The 8,515-nt window shown below is 29.5% G+C and overlaps 1 long non-coding RNA gene across 1 annotated transcript; it reads right to left on the bottom strand.

Annotated features, from left to right (window-relative positions):
• Window positions 1–5,203: 5,203 nt before the first annotated feature.
• Window positions 5,204–7,853, bottom strand: LOC111617657. Its single transcript, XR_002755458.1, has 3 exons — window positions 7,364–7,853; window positions 5,475–5,659; window positions 5,204–5,335 (listed from the first exon to the last, which is right to left on the bottom strand). It is a non-coding gene; the product is annotated as an uncharacterized LOC111617657 (long non-coding RNA).
• Window positions 7,854–8,515: the final 662 nt, after the last annotated feature.

The following is an 8,515-nucleotide window of genomic DNA, read 5'->3' on the forward strand; positions in this document are numbered from 1 at the left end:
AGGTTTTTTGAAGAAATAAATAATTTCTATATAAATTCTATAAAACGATTAATAATGTCAATTAGCAAACAAACAAAATTTTTGTACAATCGGAAAAAACACCCGTGAATATTTCTTCTGAAAACTTCAGACAAAAATATATAATTAAAGCTTTATTTTCGAGCCGATGTGTATTTTCAATACTCGAATTATTTGCTTACCAACAGAATCTTGTTATTAAATTAAATAAATATAATAATTGAACCGATATTAGGCTTATATGAACAGATAATCGGCTTAATAGATAAGTCATTAGTACACGAAACATAATAACAGCTAACATAATTTTGCAAGCTTTACAATAAATATCTTTTATTTAACAATTTGAAGCAAAAACTGATTCAGCTTCCGTTAGAAATAATAACTTATTATAAATACAAATATTCTTATAAAATCTATTTCTCTAAACAATGTGACAATGCTGGGCGGCAATTTCTCCTCACAATTCACATAAGTTCAGAAGTGTCTCGCCACTGTTCATGACATTTTCCTATTAACAATATAATCATGCCTGTCTTGTATATAAACACCATTCCGGAGACAATATTTCAATCGAAATAACGTCACTTCCGATTCCAAGCGAAAGTTCGTATACATTTAATCCGACTCTCCTGAACCTATGTTTTGCACATCTGGTGTAGTCTTTCGTCTATGTAACACCGTTCTCGAGAGTAAGAAAGGACAGACAGCCAGTGCGAGTTTATTGTTCTACAATTTTTTCACATTGTAGCTCAATTCTTAATACATTCTTAACTAACTTGAAATAGAACTTTCCAATTCTTTTCTGTTCTAGATACTTTTATAGAATTTTCGACACTAAAGATCTATGGGAATCTAAACCTATAAAAAACTCTTTTCTATTTAAAAAGTACATGAAAGGATAAACAATAAAGGATTTACCTAGTGTATTTTCGTTATTTTATTGATCTTTCGTTCTTTAAGAAAAAAAGTAGAAAAGCTTTTGTTGAAGAGAAAAAGAAAAGAAATGAGAAAGTTTCAAATTTCCTTCTTTGTTATTATAAATATTTGAATATAAAAGTGGAGATACGAAACAACAAATCTGCATTAAGACTACATTAAATAATTGTATATTTAACAGAGATTTTATCTGAAAACACACTATTTATTGAGAAAAAAATCTGCGAAATCTAATAATATTTAATTTGATTTGTACTTTAATATATAAAATATAAACGTTAAAATCGCTTTTTAAAGGCAGAGTGCATTAATAGCCGAACACAGGTAATCTGTCGCAATTTGGAGTCTGGCTGACGGGTTAGCCACGTGTTTGCAGCTTTCTTCACGTTTTTATCACCGAAATAGGGGTGATTTTTTCATAAAAATTTCTGAAATTTTGCAAGAAAGTTTGTCTATTTATGGGGATTGACGCTATTAAATTTTCATGATTAACGTCCGAGTGAACATAAAAGAGTCAAAAGAGTCCTGTTATATCTGGAATAGGATGGAATTTAATGACAAGTTTACTCATTATTTTCATTTAAAATTTTTTACAAAATTCATCTTTAACCTCACGATTAAACTTTTTACCATTTTATAATAGTTAAAAATATAAATATTGTCGAAACAAAATATCGTAACAGATGGCGCCACATACGCAGTTTTAAATGTTGCCGGGAAAGATAGGCAACTCGTTGCTGGATATTTTTCTTTTCATTTTAACCGAAAACAATTTTCAATATAGAAAACATTTGGCATTTGAAATCATCTGAAAAAATTTCTATAAGAATTTCACTCGAATAAACTCATTTATTTATTTTCATACTAAGATCATACTTTCTAATTACTTCTATAATACGAAGATTAATTAAATTTATTCTTATTCTTTATGAAATCCTGTTTTTAATAAATAATAATTTAATTTGAAAGTCTAATATCAAATGTGATGTAATTGAGAGAAAAGAGAAATCATTTCACAGCATTAATTAAATAAAAAAAAGAATTTCGTGTTTGTACTTTTATTTTTAAACGTGAGTTGAAAATAAATACTTTAAAATACAATTAAAAATTAAATTCTGCCGCTCGAGGTTAGAAAATTCTCATAAATTTTTATTGGGCAGCGATTAAATAAAACTGTAAAAGTATAAATTTTCACTGTCGTCCGTCTGACTGTCTGTCTTTCTTTAATATCGAGAACGAATGTATATGAATGACAACAGCGAAATTATTTTGACGATCGTTTAAACTTCGCCGGCCACGACCACGAGATCGTACTCGATGCAATAATCGTGGCTATTGTATCGTCCGAAATTATTTTTTGATTTTGCGCAAACAATATACAGTTTAACCCGATTATAACGTCATCGGATGTAACGACAACTTTAATATAACGTCAAATTTTTATAGGTCCCACGATTTCACAATACCAGATCATGTTAAAAAACTTATTTTTAACGACATAAAACCCTGTTTTAATGTCATATTTGAAGCACACCCAAATTTACAAAATTAAATTACAAATTTTATTTAACAAAGAAAATACTACGTGTTGAGTCCTAGGGTCACAGTCCACTACCTAATGGTACTCTCACCGCCTGACTTCGGTTTGCCTGTTTATAGAGAGTGTGGCCATTTTGTATTTTATTTTGACTCGGTTCTCGGTCCCCCAATTACCTATCTGTTTTTTTATGCTCGCGCGATTTGGGCACCAAATACTCTGTTTACATTGTGTATTTATTTTTAATATTTACACTGAAATCTAAATTGTGAAAATACAATTTAAGTGTTGAATCATACGAACTCTATTTAACCATTTTCTTCTATTAGCACAATACAAACCTGGGAAATTCTCTTGTCGTTTCGCTATAAAATTCAATTTATCGTCACCGAAATCGTTCGTTTATAAATTANTTTACATTGTGTATTTATTTTTAATATTTACACTGAAATCTAAATTGTGAAAATACAATTTAAGTGTTGAATCATACGAACTCTATTTAACCATTTTCTTCTATTAGCACAATACAAACCTGGGAGATTCTCTTGTCGTTTCGCTATAAAATTCAATTTATCGTCTCCGAAATCGTTCGTTTATAAATTATTTAAAAGTATTAACTCGTCATTTTATTCGATGCGTAATTAGCAAAAATTCCTTAATATAAGGACAATATTTTTTTAAATGTTTAAAATTTGCTATAAAATAAAAATATTTCTTTACTTTGTAAAAAGTTTCTATGTACTGAATTGGCAAGAGATGTTTTCGTCTGTTATATTTTCTTTTCTTTTATTTCTGTGACGTGTGAATTTAAAACGTCGTCGATTGCACAAATACTTAAATGAAGTGACACAGAATGAATCCGGCGAAGAAAAGAAGCAGTTATAGAAGCTAATTGAAAATATTTATTGAACGTAAGCAAACATTGTGTGATGCTAAATCAATTATACTTAAAAGGACGAGTCAGGCGAATTAAGAAAATCTCATTTTCACAAAATACAAATAAATATGATAAGACATAAATTTATAATGTTAAAGTGTATCAATATTTAATTCTGTGAAAACAGAAGATGAGAGAAATAATTTTCGAATTTTAAATGCAAACTGAATATAATTTCAGTAAATCCGATCAACCGTGTAATCGGTATTAACTCCAAATTTATATTTGAAAAAGAATTTTTGTTCCTTCAAACGGCAGGAAAATGTCTTTAAAAAGTTAAATTCTCTTTTCTAATATTAAAAATTTATTTGCTTAAAAGAAAATAAATTGAATTCTTAAATTAAACGTAATTAATGTTATAATGTTTTTTATATTCGAGTTAAACATATTCAATTGTATTTATGTTACTATTTATTACAATTAACTTGAAAACGAAATTACGCGTTCTAATTGCTAATCGGAACAAAAAGATACACTTAACAACGAAGATATAATTATACAAATTACACAATGCCTAAGTGTTAATACGCATTTCTTTATAAAATGTTTCTCGATACAGTGAACAAAGTTGACGGTGCTCACTCCTTTTGTGTGTTTAGTTAAGTCTTTACACAGTTATTTATTTAGTTGAGTGCTTTGAGAGTTCGCTGTACAGAGAGACCTTCGTGTTACGTCGACGACTTTAAACATAAACGAACAATAAATAAACTGCGTATAAATAATATTTCATAGATTAAACGGTAAATTGTAATCTTTGAATCGAATGCAAAATATTTACAGTAAGATTTTATTTTTAACTCTATTGTGGATTACAAGAATATATTCTTTTGTATTCCGTGATACAAATGTCAATACCGAAGTATACATTTAGTGTTTCGTGTGTATTAATGATACTTTATTGTATAAAGTAGCGTCTTCATGCAAATTAGTTAAATATCATCAAAATCAAAATTGTACTTTCATAATTTAACAAATGTGATGTTCTTCAGTACAGAAACTAGTCTACAATAGCGCAAATTGGTTCGATACACCAGGGTTCGGAGTCAACAGGGGTTCAACTTTATCAAAGAAAATGCCTAGATGTTTAATTTAGGAGCTTGTCCTTTCTCTTCTGGTACAGCAGAAACTTCAGTCTTTAACGAAAAGATTATTGGTATGATTTTCCTCTCTGCTGAACAGCTCAAACTGTTCTTTTGTCCCTTTGTTCTACCGAAACATCCCTCTCTTTGGTAAACGTACGACACGATTTCTACATTCATTATAATCAATGTAGAAATTGTTTGATAATTATCAAAAAATCTGAGTGTAAAAGAAATGAATGGCTGGTATGATTTCGTATACATGACAGAAAAGTTGAAATATTCGCATTCTGACACATGCAATTATACTTTTCCATTAATTTCCTAAAACTACTAAGTTAGACTGAAATGAATTTAGCAGAAGCCACAAGAAAATAATTAGATACAGTTAGAAATACAATTTATTAATAAAATCATTCGGTATAGACAGTGTATTTCGGTCTAGAAAAACTTTAACCACACGATTCTCATATTAATAATTATTGATAATATCATATAAAGTAGAAAGTCTAATGTTGTTTACGACTTTTAAATTAACTTTTTAATTAATTTTAATGACTTTCAAAATAATATGAGAAGTTCTTCAATTCTTAACAAAAAATACTTAAATAAAAATAAAATAATTTTAATTTTTAGAACAATTAATAATAAGCTTCCATAACAACAATGGAGTTATTTCTAATCGATAGCATTTGTGTGGCTTCCTCTTGTTTACGTCTCATCCTCATATCAAAAGAAAAGTATTTACCTTCAAAGCTAATAGTTTTTAACGTGAAATAACTCAAAATTTATAGAGAAATTCTATAAATTTTATCAACGTGATACCTGCACAAAGAGTATAAAAAATAATAAATAAAATTGCAAATTTTAAAGTTTCTTCTTTAGTCCAAGCTCGAGAAATTATTTCTAAAGCTTGGTCTAAGGAAGAAACTAGAATAATGATATGAAAACAGGAATAACAAACCCATTATGAAAATAATTTACATTCAGACACAAGATGTTTTGATGTCACTACTGAAACAATATAGAGCTTCATAGTTAACATGTAATCAGTCACGCCTAGGCCCAGTTGATCAATCTGGCTCTTGATTTTCTCTAATTTTGTCACATGAATAGTTATTTTTTCCGTTTGTATGTTTGCAAAAAACACTAAAAAAGGAATAAAAGTGAACTGATTATTCGTTTATTATGATATCGTATAATAAAAATTTTACCGAAAACACTAATAAGATCAGAAATAAATAAATACTGTATTGGCAATGTTGTGTAGAATACAAAGATAAAAGTATCTTAGTTTCAGCAGTTTAATTGCAATTAATATGCATATTAGCACACAGGATAGTATATCAGTCGTAGAATTGTGCCTGTCATTATATATAACGGTTTCAGTGGAAATAGCTTAATCGAAGTAACACGAATTCTACTTCAAATCAGACGTTTGTATATTATTAATCGGGCTCGATTGCTCCTAGTGTTTCTTTCTTCGTTTAGATAGATTTTATCTAAGTCTGTTATCGAGCAGAAGGAAGAACAGAAACAGGCGACAGTGCTAATTTATATGTCTACAATCTTTTTCAAATGGCAGCCCAATAATATTAGTGTTAAATTTGATAAAAGATTTCCGCGTAGGAATGAAGATTCTCTTGTTTTGTTTACGATAACTTTTGTTTTTTTCGCTTCACTTCCAAAAAGTGTTGAGGTTTTTCAAAAGCTGGATTTATTAGTGTTTAAAGAGTTTTGACAGCAGCAGAAAAACACAACTGTAATATTTCTTTTCATACGAAAATCTTCTATTTTTGAAGGCAAAATATGTTGCGCTAATTGATAATTGCTTACACAGTGAAATAAATAAAAAAAGTAAATATTTAAATAATATAATATACTCAAAAGATAAAATAAAAGAAGAAAATATGTATATATAAAGTGTACTAATTAACAATTATACACTTAATAGATGACACCAATAAGCTTTTAAACAACTAACCTTACAAGTGCATTGGATAAGACGGTATATCAACGGAAAAACTATCAAGACTGGAATTTCGCGTGTTTCGTACACCAGACACTCCATCGAAGTGAATTATTCAATCACGAATATGCACTTAATACACTCACGAGTGAAGTGAATTTTGAATTACGGATTTACATCTTCATCTTTACGTGTAATATTCAATGAAAATATCTGCTCTGTTATCCGTGTTTAAATAATAATCACTCGCCATTAACGTCACTGTTCATGATTAATTCAGCGTGACAAGTGAATTTCCTTAACTAATTTATGATGAATTATTTATACTCTTATCAACCGCAATAAATCTAAATATATAAAATTGCTTGTCCTGACTGACTGACTCACTGATTCTTCATCGCCCAGAGCAAACCGCTGAACCTAAAGAAATGAAATTTGGTACACAATTAGGGTACGTCATGAAAACGCACACCAAGAAGGGATTTTTCGAAATTCCCTCGCGGGGGGAGAGGGAAAGGTTTAAGTCTTCATCGAGTACTTAGGTGTATTAAATTGACAACTATTCAAACATTGTTATAAATATTTTTATCTATTTCGATTTTAAAAATGTTCGAACCGTTTTAGATTCGAATATGTTATTGTATATTGGTTCGATTATAGAACGATTGTAAACGTTCCAGAAAATTGATCAAATTGAAAGTAGCTCGTTTGATTCTCGGCAATTCTCGTCATTCTCAGCGGTAGGTGTCATATAACAATTACTATGGGTATTGAAATATTGAATGTAAATGGGGTTTGCTTGCAAAACCTCCGCGGGCGAAGTAGCGGGTAACAGCTAGTATTTTATATAATGAAAGGTAATTTATGCAAATTTGGATACATACTTTCGGTAGTTGACAATTTCCATGTTTATCTTCTTCATTTTTCTAAATTAACTTATGTAAGATTTTATATAAATATTTTAATATAATTCGTGGTAAGTAAAATAGCATGACGGCCGAATAATATGAATCAGCTGATCGTTTTAGGGACCAGCACGATGGATTGCCTCTTCCAAACGTGTCGAAAGTTCCTCTAGAAGACCTAAATCATAGTAAGTTCGATTAACGACTTAAATTAGTAGTCACAAAGCGAGTAGTATCAAAAATAAATAAATACAAATAGAATTTCTTATTTCCAGAACATAATTGTTATATATCTAAGCTTTCAGATAACGAAACTATGTGTGAAAAGGTGGATCATTTACTATTTTTAAGCTGTAAAATTGAATATTCATGATATATGAAAACGTTAATCAGACGAGTTGCTCAACTTTCCCGGCAACATTTAAACTTTTGGTAACGCCATCTGTTACGATATTTTATTAAAAGTACTTTTTATACTTTCAAATATTATAAAATGGCAAAAGTTTAATTTTGAGGATAAGGATGGGTTCTAAAAGAAATTGTAAGCGCTAATAACGAGTAAAGTCGACATTATTACCGACCCTACTGGAGATACACACGACCCCCATTTTCTCCTCAACTCCTCGATCTTTAACCACTAAAGTTTAACTGCATCAATCACTCAATACACAAATCTTCTTGCAAAATTTCAGAAATTTTCCACGAAACGCGCAAGAGCTATTAAGCTGCAAACAGAATGAACAAATACGCGCCCACCACACACACTAAAAACCTTACATATAGAAAAAATCTCCCAATTTTTCAAAATTTCTCGACGTTTCTAAATCCCCGAGTCAAAAAATGTAAAAATCTCGAGAAAGGAAGTCTTTCTTGATCGATTGCCATACTTTTCCTCTGTTATAACAGCCGAAAAACTTAAAAGGTTAAATCCAAAAATCTGAATCCGATAAAACGACTCTTCGTTGTAAACCAAGAAATAAAATTCGCCTTTTTTTAAGGTTTATGAAACTACAAAAATTTGTTTCTATAAAACGAATAAAAACACCAATAAACATAAAACTCTAAATATATAAGTTACATAGGTATTGAAGTACAGCCCCTTTTATCTCACGTATTACGAAAGAATATATT

This window comes from Centruroides sculpturatus, unplaced genomic scaffold (assembly GCF_000671375.1).
Source record: "Centruroides sculpturatus isolate CEXI.00-Female unplaced genomic scaffold, Cexi_2.0 scaffold1406, whole genome shotgun sequence".
Taxonomy (NCBI): Eukaryota; Metazoa; Arthropoda; class Arachnida; order Scorpiones; family Buthidae; genus Centruroides; species Centruroides sculpturatus.